At 41.4% G+C, this 26426-nt stretch overlaps 1 protein-coding gene and 1 non-coding gene across 11 annotated transcripts in view; both read right to left on the bottom strand.

Annotated features, from left to right (window-relative positions):
* ktn1 (kinectin 1) overlaps positions 1–15259 on the bottom strand; it is a 154167-nt gene extending 138908 nt beyond the window's left edge. For all 10 annotated transcript variants that reach the window (XM_062968626.1, XM_062968631.1, XM_003227137.4 and 7 more), the window contains exon 1: positions 15103–15259. The gene's annotated coding sequence lies outside the window, so the exon portion shown is untranslated. The remainder of the gene's footprint in view (positions 1–15102) is intronic.
* An 11037-nt stretch (positions 15260–26296) lies between these two features.
* On the bottom strand, positions 26297–26369 carry trnak-cuu (transfer RNA lysine (anticodon CUU)). The gene has a single exon. It is a non-coding gene; the product is annotated as a tRNA-Lys (tRNA).
* Between the last annotated feature and the right edge of the window lie 57 nt (positions 26370–26426).

Genomic DNA, 26426 nt, shown 5'->3' with positions numbered 1-26426 from the left:
TCGGAAGCCCTCCCATTGTTGCCAATGGCACAAAATTTTTCGTGTTTTTGTTAGCCAGACGAAAATTCGTGTTGTATAGGTGACCCATTTTCGTTAGCGGGAACCAAATACGAAAATGAGATGACACAAATGAAACTACACAAAATGAACAGCAATTCCATTATTATTATTATTATTATTATTATTATTATTATTATTATTATTATTATTATTCCATACAAAAGCACTGCACTAATAAACACAGAGGAGAAGGTTCAGAAAAATCAGGAAACTAGGATCCCACAAGATTCCTAAAATATTACGAGATTTAGAAAACTATCCCCCACACACACACCACAAACACACCTTCACTATTTATAATATTGTAAGGGCTTGCTTTAAATAGATTTTTTTAAGTACAGTACTAGGAATCCGGAATATTTTTCTGGTTCTGAGCATCGGTGGGTGAAATGTCAGGAGAGAATGTTCCTGGAACATGGCCATACAGCCCGGAAAAGTCACAGCAACCCAAAATGGCTTTAACTTTTACTTTGTTAAGCAACAGCACAATTTCATCTCTTTCTCTATATTCTTGACTTTTTCAAGGATCTTGACAACAATGAAGCCACAATTGTGTATTCTCTGATGACAACCATGTCTTTAAAAATTGTTTCCAGGAAAAACATGCCTCAACAACCACTTCTCATGCCACTCCTATCCCAGCCAGAGAAAATAACTTCCTTGCCTCCCTTCCTGCATACTCAAGCAAGGAATAAAAACTTTTTCATGGGGGAAAGATGGAAAAAGTTTTGTTGATTTACAGTAATGCAAACAGCTGAGTTTATACTCACTGTAATCCAGTTCAAGTAACAATTGAAAGTACTTTGACCTATGGTCATCTTATCTTCAGAACAGAAATAGGTGGAGCGCAGCATGAGAAGAACAGCAAGGAAAGGACTACTGTGACACCCTCATGCCATCTGATGCAAGCCTGAGCGAATCTAGTTCCTCTTTTAGATGATATGACACATGGCAGGGCTCTCAAAATTATCTCTCTAAAGGAAGCTGGATGTTTTCTTAAAAGGCCATTCTGTCATTTCTAAAAGTATGTATTTAAAGGTTATAGCCAGCATGGTGTGATGCTTTAAACATTGGACTATGGATGTATCAGCACTGTAGAATTAACACAGTTTGACACCACTTTAACTGCCATACCTCAATGTTATGGAATCCTGAGAGTTATAGTTTGGGTGAGGCACCACCACTCTTGATCAGAAAAGGCTGAAGAACTTGTAAAACTACAACTCCAATGATTCCATAGCACTTTTTTCATGTCAGGAGCGACTTGAGAAACTGCCAAGTTGCTTCTGGTGTGAGAGAATTGGACAAGGACATTGACAAGAATTGCAAGGACATTGTCCAGGGGATACCCGGATGTTTTGATGTTTTACTATTCTTGTGGGAGGCTTCTCTCATGTCCCCACATGGGAGGCTAGAGCTGACAGAAGGAACTCACCCCGCACCTGGACTTGAACCGCCGACCTTTCAGTCAGCAGTCCTGTCAGCTTTCCTGTCACCGGAAAGCTGAGCCACAACAGTTAAAGTGGTGTTAAATTGTATTAATTGTACAATATAGTTGCACCCCATTACTTTGGAGACTAGGATTCAATTCTTCTTTTGGCCATGGAAACCCACTGGGTGACCTTGGGTGAACCACACACTATCAGCCCAGAAAACTCAGGATAAGTTCGCCTTACAGTCACCATAAGGAAGAAACAACAACAAAACCATCAGAGACACAGGGTGGAAATGTTAACAGGCAAGCATTAAAGGCTCTTTGTAAGTATTAGGGACAACATTTGCTTTAAAAAAGAATCTAAAGATTTTTACTCTCAGGAACTGTCAACATTTACATGTTTCAGAATAACACAGCTTTGCCATCTTCTTCCTTTTCAGCAGAAAAGGGGAATTCTTTTAATTAGAAGGATTCAGCACACAATCTGAGAAATTCAGCGGAAGACAGCTACACAGCTGGCAAAAAGGATTCCAAGAGCAATTAGGAGGACTGCCACTCCTATTTAATCTTTATTTAGCTTCAAAAAATATGCTTGAAACAATTCCGAACAAAGACAGTGAAAATATTACAAGATAAGCATAGAGAACTTTAAATGATTCAATTTAAGAAACCCCAAAGCATTTAAAATAAACAGCCGCACCGTATGACTGTATTAAGTGCCACATTTATTCAGTTTCTTTCTAAGGAAGCATGGAAAGTCTTATCCAAGAGAAAACTTGTCCATTTAGTCAAACAACTTGGCAAACTAAGACTTAAACTTGAATAAGTGATTAAACTTTATTAACACCATTTAACAGACTAAGCCCATTTGAATAAAGACTTCAACAATAAAAGTCCGTAACTAAAGGCATTTTGCATGCACTACAAATAAAACACTGGGAATACCTATGAGGCTTAATGGAACTAGCAAGTCCTTAGCCTACTCCTTCTCTACAAACAGACTTATTTAAGTTGGCATTCCAGTCATCTCTTTAAATATCAGCTGGCAACAACATTTTGCATGCATTCGTCCTGATTCAGAACAATAAAGTAATTCACTATTACAACCATGCTAATAGAAAAAAATTGTACTACTTCTGATGTACTAAGCTCAATGCAGCCCACCCACTACATACCGTAGTTCAGCCTGGTGGAAAAGTGACCATCTTTGGATCCCCTTGTTGGTCACAAAACTTTCTGACTTGTTATAGGAGACAATGGCTGGAATCCTATTGGCCAGTCCCAACTAAATTACACCCATTTGATCAATAGCTGAATAAGGAGTCAACACATAAGCAAATCCAACTAATTCAACTGCTTTACTTAAGATAGGGGTTACAATAGGATTTGGGCAATATTTCCAGATGCTATTAGGAAAGCCAGTACAGTCGAGAAATCACATGTGGCTGCACTCAGTTTAACAACTACAGTATTTACAAATAAGTGCTATATCAAAGATAAAAAATTAGTTCCCCCCTAAATTTTAGTAGACTGCAATTCCCATGAGGAGCCCTTGATGGTGCAGCAGGTTAAACCACTGAGCAGATGACCTAAATGACCAAAAAGTCGGCGTTTCGAATCTGGGGAGCGAGGTGAGCTCCCGCTTCTAGCCCGTTACTGCCAACCTAGCAGTTTGAAAACATGCAAATGTGAGATCAATAGGTACAGCTTCGGCAGGAAAGTAACGGCGCTCCATGCAGTCATGCCAGCCACATGAACTTGGAGGTGTCTACGGACAACGCCAGCTCTTCGGCTTAGACATGGAGATGAGCACTAATCCCCAAAGTCGGACACAACTAGACTTAATAACAGGGGAAAACCTTTACCCTTACCTAATTCCCATCAACCTTAGCAAGCACAGCAAGAAACAACAAGAGTTGAAATCCAAGAATATCTAGAGGTCCACATCTTCCCCACAAACAAACTGAAGGCAATGCATTCACTAACTTCAAATATCAGTCTTTTCTGTTTGTAGGATGTCAAACAGCTTTTCACCCCTTCGGACGCTTGAAAACAGAGATGCCAGAAATGTACAATTAGCCTTAAATCAAGAAGCATTTTTTTTGAGCACAAATTCCACGCAACCTGAAAAGCAGGCATGTGAAGCATTTGCCACAGAAGAGGTCTCATAATCCTCTCTGGAACCAGTTTCCTGATTCCTGTTCTTACCAAATCATACTAACCAAGGATCTCATCTAATACAAATTCTTTTGCTAATCAAAGACTGCAATCAAAGTAAGCACCAACTAATTACTGAGACATCAGCAAAATTCATTTTGTAGGCATTTACTATTCTGAGCACTCATTTTATTCATTTCATAGCAGAACTAAGTTAGCTGTATTGCTTGCAATCTATGTCTCAAAAACAGCAGTTAGAAATAGCCAGTTCAAATGTCTAAATATGGTTTGAGGAGTAAGAATTGGGTCATTCTTTTTCAAAGGGGCCCCCAAATCCTTCCCATTTGATTGTATGGTGTTTTTTTTAATCATTTGGAAATAATCACTATCCCTTGATGCCTCCAGAAGTGTCAAATTGCACACCCAAACACCAAATCCAAATCAGAAAGGATCCCACAAAAAAAAAAGTTAGAAATGACTTTTGGTTGTGTTTTTCAGTTAGTTTTTAAGGTGTTATTTTCTGTCAAAGATGGTGCTAAAATGGCATCCTATGGCTCACTACAGAGGCAAAATCTGCATTCATAAATCCATTTAGAAATGTAGATTTAAAAATATATATTTTAATGCTCCAAAAACTCACAAATTCCTTTGGAAGACGACAAAACCAAAGGCTCACAACTTGATGCAAATTGATGACAGGATCAGAACGCAGGTGGATTTTGGAAAAATTGAAGATAATTGAACCAGACTAAAGTAGGTCTCTTATTTCAATGCATTTGGGCATTTCTCTTTTTACTCGGTTCATGAAATATGTTTATCATCCTCTCACTTCCATTAAAAGTGAATCTTACGCAAGAAAAAGAACATCTAGCAAAATAAGAATGTTACCATGCTGGAGTTGTTTGTACAGTCACTAGTTTCGTTGCATAGCTCCAGGATCTGGCATATTCATTACATTCCTCAAGAATGCACTCCTTTAATCCTTAAGGCATTTTTCATATACCGGTAGTTAAAGTTATATGACATTTTAAGATCCTGCCAGGTACATTCTACAGAAATGGAATACCTGCCCACAACATTCCTCATTTTTGAAGCCGGAACAGGGCTAGGCTTTTACAACAGCTCCAGAATATAACTTAAAAGGCTGCAATGCAACGCAGTACACATTTACAGTGGGATTTAATTTTTGTGAATCAGAGTGAAGACGACAATCCTATGCATGTCTATTAAGTTTGAATATCCCTTATCCAAAATGCTTAGGACCGGAAGTGTTTTGGATTTTTTTCACACTGTGGAATATATGTTTTTGCTTATAAACAAGCAGTCCACAAGTTGCGAACAAGATAGGTTTTGGGTTGCTGTGAGTTTTCCGGGCTGTATGGCTACGTTCCAAAAGCATTATCTCTTGACATTTCACCGACATCTATGGCAGGCAGCCTCAGAGGTTTTGAGGTATGTTGGAAACTAGGCAAGTGGGGCTTATATATCTGGTGGGAGAAAAAACTCTTGTCTGTTGGAGGAAAGTGTGAATGTTGCAATTGACCACCTTGATTAGCACTGAATGGCCTTCCAGGCCATACCGGCCTTTCAAAGCCTGGCTGCTTCCTGCCTGAGGAAATCCTTTGTTGGGTTTTGTAGATTTGTTCTTAAACTGAATTTATATGTAAGTTAGAAAAAGTACATTTTAAGTATACCTCCAGCCATACACATACAAGCTCTGGATATCAAAGGGAAAGGTTAACACCCCTGTGGTGCTTGTGTTGCTGTCTGTGCCTGTTCAGAAGATTTCACCTCACTTTTGTCCTTGTGAGAATTAGATTTTTAAAAATTTGGCCTGTTGTAGAAGCACAATTTTGTGATAAAGCTTCCGCCGAGATACCTTTTCCTCATAATAACTCTTTCACAGATGGATTTCCCTTACTAGGGGTAGATTTCCCTTACTTCCTGTTGTCTCGCCCGTTCTTAACTATGAGTGATTGTAACTCAGGGACTGCCTGTATACATGAGGTAACTTGAAGATGATACTCAAGTCTAAACACAATATTAATTCATGTTTCATGAATATCTAAAAATAGTTTTATACACACATGTTTTTGATAATTTTGTGCATGAAACCCAAGTTTGTGTACATTCAACTATTAGAAAGCAAAGGTGTCATTGTCTCAGTCACCCATGTGGACATTTTTGGATTTTGAAGTAATTGGATTTCAGAATTACAGATAAGGGATACTCAACCTGTATCACTGAGAGCAATAGGATTCACTCCCACTAAGGATTACAGGTTCATGTCCAAGTAAAGACACACAGAAGCGCCCTGAACTTCCAGCAGGTCAGGTGAGGAAACCTCCATCAAAACAAACATACAATCTCCTCCTTCCAACCTCTTTCCCCCACCAGGCCTATTATCCTGGATTTAAAAGAGTCTCAGCCGATTCTCAGCCACCCCAACACTCCATATAACACAGGCATGGGCAAAGTTCGGCCCTCCAGGTGTTTTGGACTTCAACTCCCACAATTCCTAACAGCCACATCTGCTGTTGGACTGAACACTTATATAAGGAAGGTATGTCAGGAAAAGTCTCTTCTGCCAAACACTTGGCTATGGAATCAATACACAGCTATTATAAGGTAATAAGGCCATAGAAATACATTGGGATGAAGTACATTAACATGATTGGAATCCTAGGAAAGGCTGAACAAGCTTCCAAGTGGGTTAACTGTAGCAGCATTTGGTATCCATAGCAGAGTGCAGCATAGACAGTGCTATATATGAACTTATGGAAGGAAACAGGAGAGAAAATACTCAGGGCACTCTGGTAAGGTTTAAACAGGGGAAAAACTTACTCTTAAGGTTGCCCATGGTGTTCCCTTCTCAAACAAAGTGTGATAAAACACTAAACACATTTGGGAAGAAAGGGGGAGTGACTTCTACATGCAGGCAGGAAGCAAAACACTTTGAGTTACATAGATCTAGGAAATGATGAAAACCAAGTCAGCAGGCAGGCATTACCCGGTTCCCTTTGCCCGTCATTGCTCTCTATGAAAGGGTTCCTGCTTAATTTCAAATATCAATAAAAAGATTCCATTTTGAATCCAAAATGTGAAAATTTTGGCTGAATTTTCTTATTACTGACTTTAATAAAAGCAGTCGTGGGGCTGGCATGTATACAGGCAGGGATTCCCTGGCTTTTTGACAGCCAACCCATTCTCTAAATGAAAACAGCATCCCTCAAACATTGTTTAACCATAGAATACATTAACACTTGCCAATCAAAAACCTGTAGCCACTCCAAGGTTGTCTTTAAATGTTTTAATTATGCATAAGTCCAAGGAACGGGGAAAGGTGGCAGACATTTCAGTAAGCGTACACACAGATGTGTTGCTTGGCCTCGGTTTTATCAGACAGTACACAAGCAATTCTGATTTTCTGGATAGAAGAGAGTCCTTCAAAAAGATCATCGCTAGGGTATTCACAAAACCAAACGATCCTCTGCCAGAACAGAAAAACAGTTGCAAGAAATGTGACTGACAGGGCTACCTCTGAAGAAGAAATTAAATGAACTCAAGTGCATTTGAGAAGGCAGAGCGACAACTCATTATCAACCTTTTTCTATCAATCAAGAAGGATAGAGACAGAATCATCATTGGTTAAGGAGTTAACGCAACGTTTTGAAAAAACCAATCCAATTTCCTGACAGACAACAAATCCCTGAATTCATATTTGCCTTCTCTATCCCCCCCCCTTTTTTTTTTTTTTTTGAAGATGGACACTCATCATTTTGAAAACAGAACTACACAATCTCCTGGCCATATGAAGCAACCCTAAACTTGGAAGATTCACTGAAATCTATGGGACAAAGTCCAAGAGAAGTATATTTAGGACTGCAGAGTTAAGGCTTCATTTGCTGCTCTATTAACAGCCACAGATTACCAAAAGTCAGTGACATTTGAGGCAGCGTACTGCTTCTTATTAAAGGTAAGGTGCCAAGTCCTTTTAAAAATCCCAGCAAGCTGTTAAAGATTTCAGAAAATCCATTACTAAAGCAATTTTATCAAGCTATACCATGATGAAAACTATATATATTTTCACTCAACGTACAGTAGTAACTTAAGAGTGAAGGGATGTGCCCCTGTAGAAATGCCCAGAATATACCATAGCAATCCTTTATTTTCTCAGCACTTACAGCTTTTAAAGTACGTTTTCAGAACTTCTGAAACGCAAATGAAGCTCATTTAATGCACTGGAATTGTTGCAGTACCAAATGTTTGAATATGAACTATAATGGTTGTTGGGCAAGAGTGGAATGCATTAAAGCAAGTGACAAAATTAATCTGTGGACACCACTGCATTTCTTTTATTATACAAACTACCGTATGTTATTTAGGTCACTTGCTTTCGTGTGTCTTTCTCTCCACAGCAAATTAGTTCAGTGACAGTGTGCTTTCATAATTCACATGGTCAACTGTAGCATTAAGTGAAAGTCAATCCCAGCACTTGCTGCTAGTTACCATATTAACTCTTTAGGGCAGGGGTCCCCAAACTTTTTAAACAGGGGGCCAGTTCACGGTCCCTCAGACCATTGGGGGGCCAGTCCATAGTTTTTTTAAAAAACTGTGAACAAATTCCTATGCACACTGCACATATCTTATTTTGAAGTAAAAAAAAAACAGGAACAAATACAGCCTTAATATTAATAATATTAATCATCATCATCGTCGTCGTCATCATCATCATATAAATAATAAAGAGAGTTGGAAGAGACCCCTTGGGCCATTTAGTCCAGCCCCCTCCTGCCTTTGTCCACCAAAAGCACTAGCAATGCTCCCCTGACAGATGGTCACCCAGCCTCAATGTTAATAATAATAATGCAAATAATAATAATGAAGAGGGTTGGAAGAGATCCCTTGGGCAATTTAATCCAACCCCCTTCTGCCTTTGTGCAGCAATAGCACAAGCAAAACACCCCCTTAATAATTAATAATTAAATAATAATTAAAATACCTTTATAAACACAAAGCAAAGCGGGTGAGGGAGGAGGCTGTGAGAGGCACCAGGTGAGAGAGGAGGCTGGGAAAGGCACTGGGTGAGGGAGGAGGCTGGGATAGGCACTGGGCGAGAGAGGAGGCTGGGAAAGGCACCGAGCAAGGGAGAAGGCTGGGAAAGGCACTGGGTGAAGGAGGAGGCTGGGAAAGGCACCGGGCAAGAGAGGAGGCGGGGAAAGGCACTGGGCGAAGGAGGAGGCTGGGATAGGCACCGGGTGAAGGAGGAGGCTGGGAAAGGCACCGGGCGAGAGAGGAGGCGGGGAAAGGCACTGGGCGAGGGAGGAGGCTGGGATAGGCACTGGGCGAGGGAGGAGGCTGGGAAAGGCATCAGGCTAGAGAGGAGGCTGGGAAAGGCACCGAGCTAGGGAGAAGGCTGGGAAAGGCACCGGGTGAAGGAGGAGGCTGGGAAAGGCACCGGGCGAGAGAGGAGGCGGGGAAAGGCACTGGGCGAGGGAGGAGGCTGGGATAGGCACCAGGTGAGGGAGGAGGCGGGGAAAGGCACTGGGCAAGAGAGGAGGCGGGGAAGGGCACCGGGCGAGAGAGAAGGCGGGGAAAGGCTCAAGGCTCGTGCAGCAGAGGGAGGAAAGGCAGGAAAGGAAAGGCTCCAAGGCAGCGAGAGGGAGTTCAAAGGCTAGTGGAGGAAAGGCTCTAAAGCCAAAGCTCAAAGGGTTGTGCAGCGAGAGGGAAAGGCTCCAAGGCTTATGCAGGGAGGGAGAAAGCAGGAAAGGCGGCAGCGGCATGCACTTTCCTTGGAGGAGGGTGGGGGCCGGATAAATGCCTTTGAGGGGCCGCATGTGGCCCGCGGGCCGTAGTTTGGGGACCCCTGCTTTAGGGAAACAGCCTCATGAGCCTAATTCATCTCTAATTCTAAACTATGGTTGTGTTACAACTATAAGCTGGCTTTCCTGCAGTAGTGCAGCACATGTTACACATGTAAAAACTCCAGTATTCTGTCCCTGAAATCTCCAAGACAGAAACAGGAAATATATCTTGAGACCTGAAAAGGTTTGGATGGATCACCAAAGATATGGAAATAGAAGAACCAGTAGTCTGACTTAGTCTAATTAAGTTTCTTCGTGCATTCTGGCCCACACAAAATAAGCAACGCAGTCCCACATATTCCTAAAATCAATTCAATTCAATTTGCTTACTCCACGTAAGTCTGCATAGAATTCCTAGATAAAGTCTCTGCTTTAGAACTAACTACAGTTATTGGGTTGCTGTGAGTTTTCCGGGCTATATGGCCATGTTCCAGAAGCATTCTCTCCTTACGTTTCGCCCACATCTATGGCTGGCATCCTCAGAGGTAGTGAGGTCTGTTGGAAACTAGGTAAGTGGGGTTTATATATCTATGGAAGGTCCAGGGTGGGAGAAAGAACTCTTGTCTATTGGAGGCAAGTGTGAACATTGCACTTTCCTTGTATAGCACTGAATAGCCTTGCAGCTTCAAAGCCTGTCTGTTTCCTGTCTTGGGGAATCCTTTCTTGGGAGATGTTAGTTGGCCCTGATTGTCTCCTGTCTGAAATTCCTCTGTTTTTGAATATTGTTCTTTACTGTCCTGATTTTAGATTTTTTTAGATATGGTAGCCAGATTTTGTTCATGTTCATGGTTTCTTCCTATCCATTAAAATTGTCCACATGCTTGTGGATTTCAATGACTTCTCTATGTAGTTTGACATGATGGTTGACAGAGCAACACTCAAAAAACAAGGGAATTCCATAGATATGGACGACACATCAGGAGAGAATGCTTCTGGAACATGGACATACAGCATGGAAAACTCACAGCAACCCAGTGATTCCGGCCATGAAAGCCTTCAACAACACAATCACAATTATCTTTTGTTCAGGTATTATGAGAAACTGTAGTTAGGCTTCAGGGAAGTTTATTATGTTTACAGCCAACCCTCCATATTCACTGGGGTTAGAGGCACAGGGCAATCTATAAAGTATGGGAAAATACAAATAAAAATGCAATCTTTTTAAATCCTGAGACAGCATTCCTCTAAGAATCTCTAGATTTTCCATTGCAGTTCTATGTTGCACCAAAGATTCCTAGATATGCAAATAATCAAATCCTCAAAATGTAAACCTCAAATGTATGTAAGTGGGTGACTATATCCCGACTTTTATCTAGCAAGTTGCAGGCATCCACACTGTCTTTTCCTCTCCACTTCTTCCTTACAACAACCCAGGGAGGCATTCAAACTGAAAGAAACCAATTGCACAGATGTTCCAAATTTCCATGGTTCAGAGGCAAGTAAGGACTTTGTATCTTCCGAGTCCCAGTCCACTATTCTAAGCCAAAACAGGCTCGCTGATTTCCTCATCACAGGCCGAGGAAAGAGAATATGAGCTGGGCCTCGTACCAGCTGGTTCCTGCAACACTAAGCCATAGTTTTGTGTCGTGTCTGAACTGAGCCTTTGTTTCCCCCATCCATGGCCAGCAACACAGATGCCGGAGCAGCCGTGCAAAAAGTCTTGAGCCAACAGCATACCCTCACAACCCCATCAATACAATTTCAGCGTATAGGAAGTGCTACATTTTTTGGTGTCCCACTTCTTACAATTGGTAGAAAGAGAAGGGCCACAACAATTCCTTTCACGGACTAACAGCTCCCCAGAAGAGCAAACAGCAAGTACTTTACTCTAAATAATAATGATGATGATGATGATGTCAGGCTCAAACAGGCTTCTGAGTATGGAAACACATTCTTCATATGCAGTAAGAAATAATCTTAAAATAATTTTTTTCAGCCAGGAATAGAGAGGTTTTCAGATTGTCCCTCAAAATGTAACATTATACAATCATGTCCACTCAGGTGCCTCGCCAAGTTTAATTCGTTTACTCCCCATAAAGCATACAGAATATTAAATTTCAATCCCTCTGAATAATCTCCTGCACTCCACATGGACCCTTTAGTAAGAGAACCTAGGGCCCTCCAGATGTTGACAAAATAATACTCCCATTATCCTTTGGGACTGATGGGAAATGGAGTCTAGTAACATCAGAAAGGTGACATGCTCCCCACCTATTATTCATACTCACTCTCTCAACCATGCACCCGAGGTAAACTCCACTTCATTCAATGGGATTTATTTTCTGGTATGTGCATAAAAGAGCGGTCTTAATCCTCCACCCCTCCCTTGTTTCAGTATAAAGTGGCTTGAAATCTCAACCTGTGAAAATGCTACCTTCCAGCAAAGGATTCCCACAGACAGGAATCAGCCTGGCTTTGAAGCTGCAAGGCTTTTCAATGCTAATCAAGGCAATTAATTGCAACATTCACACTTGCCTTAAACAGACAAGAGTTCTTTTCTCCCACCTTGGACCTTCCAGAGTTATATAAACCTCACTTGCCTTGTTTCCAACAGACCTCACAACCTCTAAGGATGCCTGCCACAGATGTGGGTGAAATGCTAGAAGAGAATGCTTCTGGAACATGGCCATACAGCCCAGAAAACTCACAGCAACCCAACGCTTCAACCCTTCCTAATACTTAAAGGGCCTATTTACATCTCTATTGCAATTTCATTTCCTTTTTCCCACAGCAAATAACAGCAGGAAGAGCTTTGGGTAGCAAGGGGAGGCTTTTCCAGTTTCATATTGGGGTGGATGGAGAAGAAGGCATAGCATAATTGCACTTGATACTCTTTCACTCTGGAAAATACCATTTTAATACTATAAAATAGTTTTAAGTCTATTTCAGCATTTACTTTTTTTCTCTGTTTGCAATTGCATTGCTCTTTTTCGAACAGTGAGCACTTTTGAGTCCCAATTTTAAAGGGGAAGGCTGTAGAATAATATATTATTACTATATATATATATATATGAATTGAACTAACAGTAGCTATAAGAAACATAGAACCAAGAACCAACTCTGTGGATCCCAAAATCTTCTTAAAAGAGCCCCAAAATCTACTTGGGTTGCAGCAGGGGTTCAAAGATGTGAAGGCTTTCTCAGATTTAATAATAATAAAAAAACAGTCATATGGGGAGCGGAAGAATGTGTACTGTCCCTTCCTATTAGATTTAGGATAGGTGGGACTGAGGAGTCTTAAAGGAGCCGCAAAAGGGGAAAAAGAAGAGTGCCCCCCCCTTCTTAAAAAAGCCTCAAAATCTTTTAGGGATGCAACAGAAAGGGATACTGGGAGCAGAAGAATGAATGCATAGTGTCCTTTCCTGTTAGATGGAGGATAAGTGGGTTTCAGACCCTCCTCTTTACTGCTCCCAAAAATACTCCCTTTTTTCCTCTCCTTCCCAGACACCCTCTTTTTCAAAGGTCGGGGCTTCATTCTCAGATTTAAAAGGAGCAATACTGTGAGCAGAGGAATCTTTGTTTTTGCATATAGCTCTTGATATTAGATTTTGGAAACATGGAGTATAAACAAACATTATATATATTATGCACACACACACACACAATATTATAACACACGCACACACATATATATGGCAATTATTTCAAATGGATGGCAGAAAATGTACAGTGCCCTTTCCTATTAGATTTAGGAGGAGGGCTGAGAAACCCCTCTTAAAAGGACCCCAAAATCTTCTTATTTGGGGGGGGGGGGTATCCCCTTTTCATAGATATTCCTTCTTGGGTGTTTCTTTTCTTTCGTAGATATGAGGGTTATTTCTTAACACTGAAAATATTGCCCCTTAGTATTACAATTAAAATCCTTGGGCCTGAGAAACCCCTCGGAAAAGGACCCCAAAATCCTCTTATTTGGGGGGAGGGGATATCCTTTCTTCATAAATATTTCTTTCTTTAGATGTTTCTTTACTTTCCTAGATATGGGGGCTATTTCTTAAGACTATTGGCAAGAGACATCCTTTAGAATCAGAACTAAAAACCCTTGGGTCTGAGAAGCCCCTCTTAAAGGGACCCCAAAATCCTCTTATTTAGGTGTCATAGATGTTCCTTTCTTTAGAGAGGTTTATTTTCTTTCCTAGATATGGGGGGCTATTTCTTAGACTTAAAAATATTTCCAGGAGACGTCCCTTACAGTAGTATTAGAATTAAGGGATTTATCTTGCCAATATAGAATTAGTATTAAAGGGACCCCAGAATCCTCTTATTTGGGGGGGGGGGGGGGGAGCTTCTTCATAGGTGTTCCTTTCTTGTAGTCGTTTCTTTCTTTTCCTAGATATGGGGGGTTATTTCTTAGACTTAAAATATTGCCAGGAGACGATCCCTTAGTATTTGATTTTTAGTATTTGGTCCCTTAGTATTTGATTTTTAGTATTTGATCCCTTTAGTATTTGATTTTTAAAACCCTTAGGCTTGAGTGGCCCTTCTTAAACGGAGCCCTCTTCATTGATGTTCCTTTCTTTAGATATTTATTTTCTTTCCTAGATATTGGGCAGGGGGGATTTAAATTAAAAATTAATTTAAATTAATTGAATTAAAAACACCCTTGAGCCCGAGAAGCTCTGCTTAAAAACCCTTGGGCCTGAGAAGCCCCTCATAAAGAGACCCCAAAATCCTCTTATTTGGGGGGAGAAGTCCCCTTCTTCATAGATGTTTCTTTCATTTCCCAGATATTGGGGAGGGGGGTTATTTCTCAAGACAATTGGCAAGAGATGCCCCTTAGTATCCTAATTACAAACCCTTGGGCCTCAGAAGCCCCTCTTAAAGGAACCCCAAAATCCTCTAATTGGGGGGAAGATATCTCATCTTCTTAAATGTTCTTTTCTTTAGATGTTTCTTCTCTTTCCTAGATATTGGGAGGGTTATTTCTTAAGACTTCAAAATATTGCCAAGAGATGTCCCCTAATTTTAAAAACCCTTAGGCCCAAGAAGCCCCTCTTAAAGGGACCCCAAAATCCTCTAATTTGGGGGGAGAAGTCCCCTACTTCATAGATGTTCATTTCCTTACCTAGATATGGGGAGTTATTTCTTAAGAAAATTGGCAAGAGTCCTCCCTTAATGTTAGAATTAAAACCTTTGGGCCTCAGAAGCTCCTCTAAAGGGACCCCAAAATCCTCTAATTTGGGGGGGGGGGGGGAGATATCTCCTGTTCACAAATATTCCTTTCTTTAGATGTTTCTTCTCTTTCCTAGATATTGGGGGTTATTTCTTAAGACTTCAAAATATTGCCAAGAGATGTCCCCTAATTTTAAACACCCTTGAGCCTGAGAAGCCCCTCTTAAAGGGACCCCAAAATCCTCTAATTTGGGGGGAGAGGTCCCCTTCTTCATAGATGTCCCTTTTCTTTAGATGTTTATTTTCTTTCCTAGATATATGGGGGGTTTGTTTCTTAAGACTATTGACAGGAGACGCCCCTTAGGAGTACAGTATTAGAATTAAAAAAACCACTGGGCCTGAGAGGTTCCCCCAAACATTATATCTGTTGGATTTTTCATCTGAGGCCTAGCAGGAGGGAAGGGAAGAAGCGCCTACCTTTGGAAGCAGGGCTGTGCTGGAGACGAGGAGAGGCCTCCGGGCGGAGAAGGAAGGAAGGGAAGCGGAGGGGAAGGAAGGCGGAGGCCCAGGTCGGCCCCTTCTCTCTCCGCCCAGGCCTCGCCAACAACGCCGCCGCTTGTTAAAGGGGGCAGGCCCGCCTCGGGGCTCCTCCTCCTCCCCCCTCGCCTTGGCTCCTCCTCCTCCTCGCAGCCTCACTCCTCGTTGCAAACCTTACAAGCGGCCTCATTCAATAAGAGTGCCTCTGAGCATGGGCAGAGTGCACCCCCCAAAGAGAGGAGCAGGGGAGGCCGAAGGGGACACTCTGCACGCCCTCAGAGACACTCCCTTCAATATTACCAGCGTTATAAACCTGTCTCCCTAGAACAGGGGTCCCCAAACTTCTTGAGTGAAGGGCCCATTCACAGTCCCTCAGACTGTGGGGGGCTGGACTAGGATGAAATAGTCCAAAATTATGATTGTTGTTGTTGTGTGCCTTCAAGTCATTTCAGACTTAGGTCAACCCTAAGTCTAAACTTTAGGACAGGGGCCAGGGAAATGACCTTGGAGGTCCTTAGTTTGGGGACCCCTGATCTAGACGATCTCATAGGACCATAGATAAGCAAAGAGACCTCCAAAGACCAACTAGGTGGTCTCATAAGACCATCAGTAAGGAAAGGGACCTTCAAAGGCTTTCTAGACGGTCTCATAGGACCATAGGTAAGGAAATTGACCTCCAAAAGCCATCTAGATGGTCTCATAAGACCATTGGTAAGGAAAGGGACCTCAAAGCCATCTAGATGATCTCGTCAGGCCATCAGAAGACCATAGATAAGGAAAGGGACCTCAAAGACCATCTAGATGGTTTCATAAGACCATTGGTAAGGAAAGGAACCCCCAAAGACCACCTAGATGATCTCATCAGGCCATCAGAAGACCGTAGATAAGGAAAGGGACCTCAAAGCCATCAAGATGATCTCGTCAGGCCATCAGAAGACCATAGCTAAGGAAAGGGACCTCAAAGACCATCTAGATGGTTTCATAAGACCATTGGTAAGGAAAGGAACCCCCAAAGACCACCTAGATGATCTCATCAGGCCATCAGAAGACTGTAGATAAGGAAAGGGACCTCAAAGCCATCTAGATGATCTCGTCAGGCCATCAGAAGACCATAGATAAGGAAAGGGACCTCAAAGACCATCTAGATGGTCTCATAAGACCATTGGTAAGGAAAGGGACCCCCAAAGACCACCTAGATGATCTCATCAGGCCATCAGAAGACCATAGATAAGGAAAGGGACCTCAAAGACCATCTAGATGGTTTCATAAGACCATAGGTAAGGAAAGGGACCCCCAAAGGCCACCTAGACAACTTCATAAAACCATAGGTAACAAAAGGGACCCTCAAAGGCCACCTAGACAACTTCATAAAACCATAGGTAACAAATGTTACCTTGATTCGTGTTCCTTGATTCATGTCTGGGCAATGCTGCTGCATTTGGTGGTCTCTATGTAGACTTGTCCACAGCTGCAGGGTATACGGTAGACTCCTGCAGAGGTGAGAGGATCCTTCTCAGCGTTGGATTTTCTTAATGGGTCTGTAGATGACTGCCATAGATGTGGGCGAAACGTCAGGAGAGAATACTTCTGGAACATGGCCAGACAGCCCAGAAAACATACAACAATCTGTAGATAGTTTGTAAGTTGTGTTTCTTCATCAACTTTCCTACCCCATTTCCCCGAAAATAAGATATCCCCAGGGAATAAGACCTAGTAGAGGTTTTGCTGAATTGCTAAATATAAGGCCTCCCCCAAAAGTAAGACCTAGCAAAGTTTTGTTTGGAAGCATGCCTGTCAAACAGAACACCAGAGCATGTAGGACCTGGAAATGTACGAACCATAGACTGTAGTACATGGAAATAGTGGTAGTAACAAGAAATTATTGATAGGATTCAGTTTGTCTGGTCATGCTGGTTTGTGATGACAACTACTGTACACTATATAATTGTTGTGACACAGCTGGAGTCTCAGAGTGACTCTGATGGGGATTGTGGGATTCAGGTTCCAGATGTTCAAGATGATGGGATTCAGGTTCAAGATGACTCCAATGGGAATTATGGGATTCAGGTTCAGAGTGTCCCTGCTGTAAGAGAGGCATTCCCACGGCAGGGAATGGTGATGATGATACCGAAGCTAGCCAGGTGCAAAGGGAGGATAGCTCCCAGTTAGATAACATGCAGACAGAGGCTGCTGCTAACGAGCTGTCTGGCCTTGACAAAACGCCCTCTCTGGATCGAGCTGGCCATTTGGAATTTCGGGTTCGCAGGAGTGTCAGAATAGCAAACAAGAAAGAGGTCAGAGGCCAAAGAAATGCGTTCATGCTATGCAGGGAATATTAAAGAGTATGCTGAGAGAGAAATCTTTGTGAAAAGCAACGTCTCGTTGGAGTTAGAAGCAGCTCTTGCTTTCTTGGATTATCCTGCAACTTTGTGTATTCAAGTTCATGGGACTAGGTCATGTATTAATGGAACCTTTTTTTTATGTCTAAGGATTTCTTGGATTATTCGTTATAGCCTTGGTTTTACAATCTTTTGGATCTTTACTTTTGCTTTTTAAGAACTATTTATTTCCTATTTCCTAATAAACTACAAAAGACTTCAATTTGTGTACAGTCTGGTGTGTTCAGCAAGGTGAAACTAACTTGACAATAATAAATGTTCATCTTTTTGGTTCAACAATACATGTGAATTCTTCTTCATGGAAAAATAAGACATCCCCTGAAAATAAGACCTAGGAATTGTGGGAGTTGAAGCCCAAACACCTGGAGGACCCAAGTTGGCCCATGCCTGCTGTATTGGACAAAGTACAATAACAATGGCTCCAGATTCTTTCATTGTTTCTGTTCCTTGAGAAGCAAATCCTCGGTTCCAATCATACCTTGACCTTTAAGCACACAACTTAAGCATTTAATTGTCTCTGTCTTATCCGCATTCCCCTTGGCCTGTGCAACACGAGATCAGTAAGGCTGGCCTGCTTTGCATCGTGGTTTTAAGAAAATGTATTGTGTTTATGTCATGACTTTTTCCTTAAAGAGTTCAATGCGCACCTTGAACCTTTCCCCCCGATTTTTTGTCTTCTATCTTCAAGAATCCGATGGAGAAAGTGTTCCAAGGAGCTTTGTGGCTGAGAGAGGATTTGCAACGAGGTCTAATCCACTTATCATCATGGCTGCATCTACACAGCAGAATTAATGCAGTTGAATACCACTTCCTTAGGCATGGCAGGATGGTACCGAGTCCTGGGATTTCTAGTTTAGTGAGGCACCATCTTTCTTTGGCAGAGAATGCTAAAGAGCCTCGAAAACTACAACTCTCCTGAATCCGGCCCCTTCTACACAGGTGAATAAAATCCCACATTATCTGTTTTGAACTGGAATATATGGCAGTGTGGACTCAGATAACCTAAAGCAGATACTGTGGGATTTTTTACCTTGATATTCTGAGTTATATGGCTGTGTAAGAAGGCCCCTACACTGCCATTTAAATTCCAGATTATCTGCTTTGAACTGGATTATACAACAGTGTAGATTCATATAATCCAGTTCAAAGCAGATAATGTGAATTATCTGCTTTGATAATCTGGATTATATGACGGTGTAGAAGGGACTAGAGACAGCACAGTGTTGTAGTGGTTTGAGTGTTGGACTATGGCTCCATCGACAGTGCTATGTAATGCAGCTTGAAACTGCAGTTTTTGATCAATACAGACTCATATATTGTATTGAACTGCATTGTATGAGTCTACACTGATCATATACTGCCGTTTCAATGCATTATATGGCAATATAGATGGGGCCTATGGAGACCAAGGTCAAAATCCCTGCTCATCTATAGAAATTATTACAGTAGAGTCTCACTTATCCAACACTCGCTTATCCAACATTCTGGATTATCCAACGCATTTTTGTAGTCAATGTTTTCAATATATCGTGATATTTTGGTGCTAAATTCCCAAATAGAGTAATTACTACATAGCATTACTGCGTACTGAACTACTTTTTCTGTCAAATTTGTTGTTAAACATGATGTTTTGGTGCTTAATTTGTAAAATCATAACCTAATTTGATGTTTAATAGGCTTCTCCTTAATCTCTCCTTATTATCCAACATATTTGCTTATCCAATGTTCTGCCGGCCTGTTTATGTTGGATGAGTGAGACTCTACTGTATTATGTTTATGTTTATTTATACTCCTCTCTTTCTCTCCACAAGGAGACACAAAGCGGCTTACATTAAAAACATTTCAATACAGTTTGGAAATCTACAGATATATAAATACAGAAATCCATAATGTGAGGCATGAGCAGGCCACACTCTCTCAGCCTCAGAAGAAGGCAAAGGGTGAATAAATCTGGCCAAGAAAACCCCATGATAGGGATGCCTTCGGATCAGCCCTACCTTGGCGACTTGGAGACAGACAGCAATAATGTCTCAAAGTTTGTACATTGTTTTTATATGAATTGTTGTTTTGTACATTGTTTTTAGGCATTGAATTTTTGCCTATTTATTGTAAGCTGCCTTGAGTCCCCTCGGGTAGAAAGGCGGGGTAAAAGTGATGTAAATAAATAAATAATAAAGTGTTGTCCAAGGCTTTCATGGCCGGAATCACTGGGTTGCGGTAAGTTTTCCGGGCTGTATGGCCATGTTCCAGAAGCATTCTCTTCTGACATGCCTGCCATAGATGTGGGCGAAACGTCAGGAGAGAATGCTTCTGGGACACGGCCATATAGCCCAGAAAAATCACAGCAACCCAACGTCTCAAAGGCCCTACAGATCCCTTTGCATGTTGATCCAGAATTAACAGGGCTACGTGTTTAAAAGCCATGTGGATGTTATTGGGATTTATGGCAGTGTACAGCACTTTGGCTCTGGTAGCTCCAAATATGACATTTCCTCCCTTCTGTGTTTGCATCTCTCTTCTCAGAAATCCTGTTCCTTTGGCATCGCATTTGCAGCCAAGTTCCTTTGGAAGACCTGCCACTCTTGCTTCCTTGCTTTCATTGAGCTGCAAATGCTGGCAAAACATAACTGCTCTGTTTTTAACCACTCTCCTCCTTAAAGAGCCTTTTGGGAAACATTTGTCTTTGAGGACGTGGCTGTCAGCTGGGAAAAGGGCTCCCTCTCCTGCCTGCACAAAGTACTGTGGCTGGATCTACACTGCCATATAATCCAGTTTGAGGATGCAGATTAACGTGTTATATTAACTGTGTCTACACTGATGGCGCAGTGTGTTAAAACGCTGAGCTGCTGAACTTGCGAACCGAAAGGTCCCAGGTTAAAATCCGGGGAGCGGAATGAGTGCCCGCTGTTAGCCCCAGCTCCTGCCAACCTAGCAGTTCGAAAACATGCAAATGTGAGTAGATCAATAGGTACAGCTCCGGCCAGAAGGTAACGGCGCTCCATGCAGTCATGCCGGGCACATGACCTTGGAGGTGTCTACGGACAACACCGGCTCTTCGGCTTAGCAATGGAGATGAGCACCAACCCCCAGAGTTGGTCACGACTGGACTTAACGTCAGGGGAAAACCTTTACCTTTACCTATGAGTCTACACTGCAATATCATCCTGTTCAATGCTGGTCTCTTCTCCAATTCCATACAACATCCAGATGATCTGATTTAAACTGAACAATATGGCAGTGTACTTACTTACTTACTTAGGCGATCCCTTGTAGATCGAGGATGATGGTTCTCCAGGTGTAGTGTCTTGATAGTGGGTGCATAGGTGACTGTGGAGACCTATTCTTGACCTGCATGTTCTTCCGCAGTGAAGACATTGCTTTCCAGATGGAAGGCAGTCCCAATCAGGGTTGGCTTGATGCACCTTCCTCTTGGCACATTTCTCCCTTTTGTCCTCCATCCGTGCCTCTTCGAATTCCGCAGCACTGCTGGTCACAGCTGACCTCCAGTTAGAGCACTCAAGGGCCAGGGCTTCCCAGTTCTCAGTGTCTATGCCACAGTTTTTAAGGTTGGCTTTAAGCCCATCTTTAAATCTGTTTTCCTGCCCACCAACATTACATTTCCCGTTCTTTAGTTGGGAGTAGAGTAACTGCTTTGGTAGACGGTGATCGGGCATTCGGACAACGTGGTAACTCCAGTGGAGTTGATGGCGTGTGAGCATTGCTTCAATGCTGGTGGTCTTTGCTTCTTCCAGCACACTGACATTTATGCACCTGTCTTCCCAAGAGATTTGCAGAATTTTTTGGAGGCAACGCTGATGGAATCATTCCAGGAGTTGAGTGTGACGTCTGTAGACAGTCCATGTTTCGCAGGCATATAACAAGGCTGGGAGAGCAATAGCTTTATAAACAAGTCCCTTGGTGTTCCTACGGATGTCCCGATCCTCAAACATGCTCTGCTTCATTCGGAAGAATGCTGCACTCGCAGAGCTCATGCAGTGTTGTATTTCAGTGTTCACTAGCAGCGTACACGCGGGCCCCTTCTACGCTGCCAAATAATCCAGATTATCAAAGCAGATACTCCACATTAACTACTTTGAACTGGACTATCTGAGTCTATGCTGCCAGATAATCCAGTTCAAAGCGTATAATCTGGATTTTATATAGCAGTGTAGAAGAGCCCTCATATAATCCAGTTCAAAGCAGATAATGTGGATTATCTCATTTGAAATTCTGGATTATATAGCATTGTAGAAGGGGCTATACAGCAGTGTAGATTCAGCCACACTATAGAATTAATGTAGTTTTACACCCTTTGAACTGCCATGGCGCTGTATTATGTATTTGGATCTACACACACACACACACATATATATGGCATGTATAATGTATGTGTGTGTATATATATATATATATATATATATATACAGTAGAGTCTCACTTATCCAACACTCAATTATCCAACGTTCTGGATTATCAAACACATTTTTGTAGTAAATGTTTTCAATACATCGTGATATTTTGGTGCTAAATTCGTAAATACAGTAATTACAACATAACATTACTGTGTATTGAACTACTTTTTCTGTCAAATTTGTTGTATAACATGATGTTTTGGGGCTTAATTTGTAAAATCATTACCTAATTCGATGTTTAATAGGCTTTTCCTTAATCCCTCCTTATTATCCAAGATATTTGCTTATCCAAGCTTCTGCCAGCCCATTTAGCTTGGATAAGTGAGACTCTACTGTATAAGCATTAAATTACTATATTGTACTATATCATTATATGGTAATATTATTAGTAATATTACATTTAATATATAATATATAATTAATATTATTAGTATAATATTGTATTAAATTATAATATATATGGCATGTATAATGCGTGTGTGTGTGTGTGTGTGTGTGTAACACACACACAGACACAGACACACAGTATACATCATATATCTAGCCTTAGGCCCTGTCTACACTGACCATATGATGCAGTTTGCATTATTAAACTGCATTATATCGCAGTGTCGATGGGTCCTCAACCAGTATCTATGGGAATTGGTAGATGCCAGATAAATGTAGCTTCTGGTTGATTGAGGTCCCTTCTACACTGCCATATACAATCCACATTATCTGCTTTGAACTGGATTATATGACAGTGTAGACCAAGATAATGCAGTTAAAATCAGATAATGTGGATTTTCTGCTTTGATAACCTGGATTATCTGGCAGCGTAGAAGGGGCTTGAGAGTTATCATTAAGAATAGGCCTAGGTAATACTTTACTATAAACTCTGTACTGACTTGATATTCATATTGCAAATCAGTCATTAATAGCAAATAGGTAAAGATAAAGGTTTTCCCCTGACGTTAAGTCCAGTCGTGTCCGACTCTGGGGGTTGGTGCTCATCTCCATTTCTAAGCTGAAGAGCCGGCGTTGTCTGTAGACACCTCCAAGGTTATGTGGCTGGCATGATTGCATGGAGCGCTGTTACTTTCCCACTGGAGCGGTACCTATTGATCTACTCACATTGGCATGTTTTCCAACTGCTAGGTTGGCAGGAGCTGGGGCTAACAGCAGGTGCTCACTCCACTCCCCGGATTTGAACCTGCAACCTTTCAGTCTGCAAGGTCAGGAGCTCAGTGCTTTAACACACTGCGCCACCGAGGGTTCCCATAAAAGCAAATAAGGCAAGCCTAATGTAACATTCCCCCTAAAAGTGATTTTAATTTTAATTTTAAATATTATTTATTCGATTTTATTCCTGGTTGTTTGAGTTCTGGTTAATTTAGGCTGGATCGGCACTGCCATATAATCCAGTTCAAAGCAGACAATCTGGGATCGGAAACTGGATTATGTGGCCATGTAGATCCAAGCTGACCCTATTTAGAATTCTTAGCCTGAGACTCCAGTGACCAAACAATCGGCACCAGGATTCCATAGGATGTCATGGCAGCAGTTTAACTGAAAACATTTCACAGATGGAAACCAGAAAGTATGTGGTCAAAATGGTAAAAAGGTATAAATACTATACTGTGGAATGACCTGTCGGAAGGGATTCAAACAGCTAAAGGAGCTGTCAGAATCTGAAACAAGATTAAAGACCTATCTCTTCCGGCAGGTCTGCCCAGTCCATGTTAAACTCTGCATTTTAAACTATAGAGATGTTATTGGTCTATGACTTTAAACCAGGTCTATGACTTTAAAGCAGGCATGGGCAAATTTGGGTCCTCCAGGTGTTTTGGACTTCAACTCCCACAATTCCTAACAGCCGGTAGGCTGTTAGGAATTGTGGGAGTTGTAGTCCAAAACACCTGGAGGGCCCGAGTTTGCCCATGTCTGCCTTAAACACAACTGTTTTAATGGTCTCTTATGTTTTTATGTATATATTGTAACTTTGTTGGAAAGGTGGCTAACAAATCAAAATGTATTATTATTGTTACAGTAGACTCTTAGCCAGCCAACCGGCCAAACAAATAAAGGCAAACTTAATGTAACACAGCTTTGTTGTATTATAAAAATAGCTTTGTGAATTAAATGCGAAATTTTAGTTGAAGTTGATTTCATTATTTTTATTTTAATGTATTTGAAGTATTATTTCATCAATTGTTTGTGCTAGTTGCTTGAGAGTTCCAGTTCACCAAAGCCCCATTGACACTACTATATAAAATCCAGATTATCCGCTTTGAGATGAATTATATAGCAGTGTTGGCTCATATCATCCATTTCAAAGCAGATAATCTGGATTATCTGATTTTATAATACAGATTATATGGAAGTGGAGATCCAATCTGAGATTCTGCTGTGTATGTGTTATCGAAGGCTTTCATGGCCGGAATCACTGAGTTGTTGTGTGTTTTCGGGGTTGTATGGCCATGTTCCAGAAGCATTCTCTCCTGGCGTTTTGCCCACATCTATGGAATTCCCGTTTATTGAGTGTTGCTCTGGCAACCATTATGTCAGACTACACAGAGAATCCATTAAAATCCACAAGCATGTGGACAATTTCAACAGAAAGAAGGAAACCATGAAAATCAACAAAATCTGGCTACCAGTATTTTTTAAAAAAAACCCTCTAAAATCAGGACAGTAAATAAAGAACAACACTCTGAAAACAGGGAAATTCCAGACAGGAAGCAATCAGGGCCAGCTAATCACCTCCCAACAAAGGATTCCCCCAGGCAGGGAGCAGCCAGGCTTTGAAGCTGCAAGGCCATTCAATGCTAATCAAGGTGGCCAATTGCAACATTCACATTTGCCTACATCAGACAAGAGTTCCTTCTCCCACCCTGGATATTATTCCACAGATATATAAACCCTACTTGATTATTTTCTAAGAGACCTCACAACTTTTGTTACTCCCCCCAACATCTATCCTCTAGACTGTTCTTCTATCTTATGTCCCTGTTCCCCGTGGTTTTTATTCTTATCTTTTTCTCACCCCAAGTTTTAACTGAGTGTTCATGCGGCCCGCCCTGTTATATTGCTTTTTTTGATTTTGTGTTGTACTGTATATGATTATTTATTGTATTGTTTACCTGTATTATATGTTGTTTTTATATTTTGCTATATTGTATTGTCCTGGGCATGGCCCCATGTAAGCCGCCCCTAGTCCCTGTTGGGGAGATGGTGGCGGGGTATAAATAAAGTTTTATTATTATTATTATTATTATTATTATTATTATTATTATTATTATAACCTCTGAAGATGCCTGCCATCGATGTGGGCGAAACATCAGGAGAGAATGCTTCTGGAACACGCCAGACAGCTTGGAAAACTCACAGCAACTCTTCACTTCACTTTATTTCTTAATTAGTCGCTCTCCACCAGAGTGCTCCGAGTGACTTACAATTTAAAATATCACTCCACAATATAAAAACATTCAACATAAAAACATTCAGCGGTGACTATTTGGCAAATTAGATCTGATTTACTTAAATGCACAACCAAACAGCCAAGTCTTGAGTGCTTTTACAAAGGGTTGCAACTCCGACACAACTCTGCCGTGTATGTTTTAATAGTCTTGCAATCTTATGTTTTTATTTGTGTACTGTAAATATATTGATTCCTGGGAGTTATTACGGTATTACAATAGTCTCGCTTATCCAACCCTCGCTTATCCAATGTTCTGTATTGTCCAACGCAGTGTGCCTTTTAGTAGTCAATGTTTTTGGATATGGCAGTATAGATGGGAGCTAAGAGGAAAATATTTCTGCAGCTTTGTGCTTTGAATCCTGGGATTAATGCAGTTTGACCCCCAGTATGGTTCAATGTCATGGAAGTCTGGGATTTTCAGTTTTACAAGGACTTTAGCCTTCTTGGCCAAAGTGTACTGGTACCTTGCCATACTATCAGTCCATAGCATTGAGTCCTGGCCTTTCAAGTTCTATCAATTTGCATAAATTGGGCAGTGTGGACAACTACCTGGCCTCTATGACACAGAATAAGCTGCAACATAGCATCCAAACAATGCCCAAACCAACAGTATATGAATCCTGTTCTTTCTGCATATCTACATTGTAGGGTAAAGGTACATTGTACCTGAATGTAAAAATAATTGGACTTACAGTCCAGTGTGATACAGTTATTGGCAAAATCCCAAAGAGGTCAACTGAGCTTTTTAAAGAAGATCTCAGCTCTTCAGCTAACCACCAGAACAGAAGAAATGATGGGTTTTATTTCTTTAATTTTCCATTGCTCATTAATTTCAAAAATGAACAAACAATCCAAAACGAATCCGCCCAACGTGGGGCTCGAACCCACGACCCTGGGATTAAGAGTCCCATGCTCTACCGACTGAGCTAGCCGGGCACTGACGGAGACCCTTAACAGAACCTGCCTTGTCGAATTCTTCGCGCATGCGTACTA

Source organism: Anolis carolinensis, chromosome 1, assembly GCF_035594765.1.
Source record: "Anolis carolinensis isolate JA03-04 chromosome 1, rAnoCar3.1.pri, whole genome shotgun sequence".
Lineage (NCBI taxonomy): Eukaryota > Metazoa > Chordata > Lepidosauria > Squamata > Dactyloidae > Anolis > Anolis carolinensis.
The sequence above is the reverse complement of the archived record's forward strand: the minus strand, read 5'-3'. Positions and strand labels throughout refer to the sequence as shown.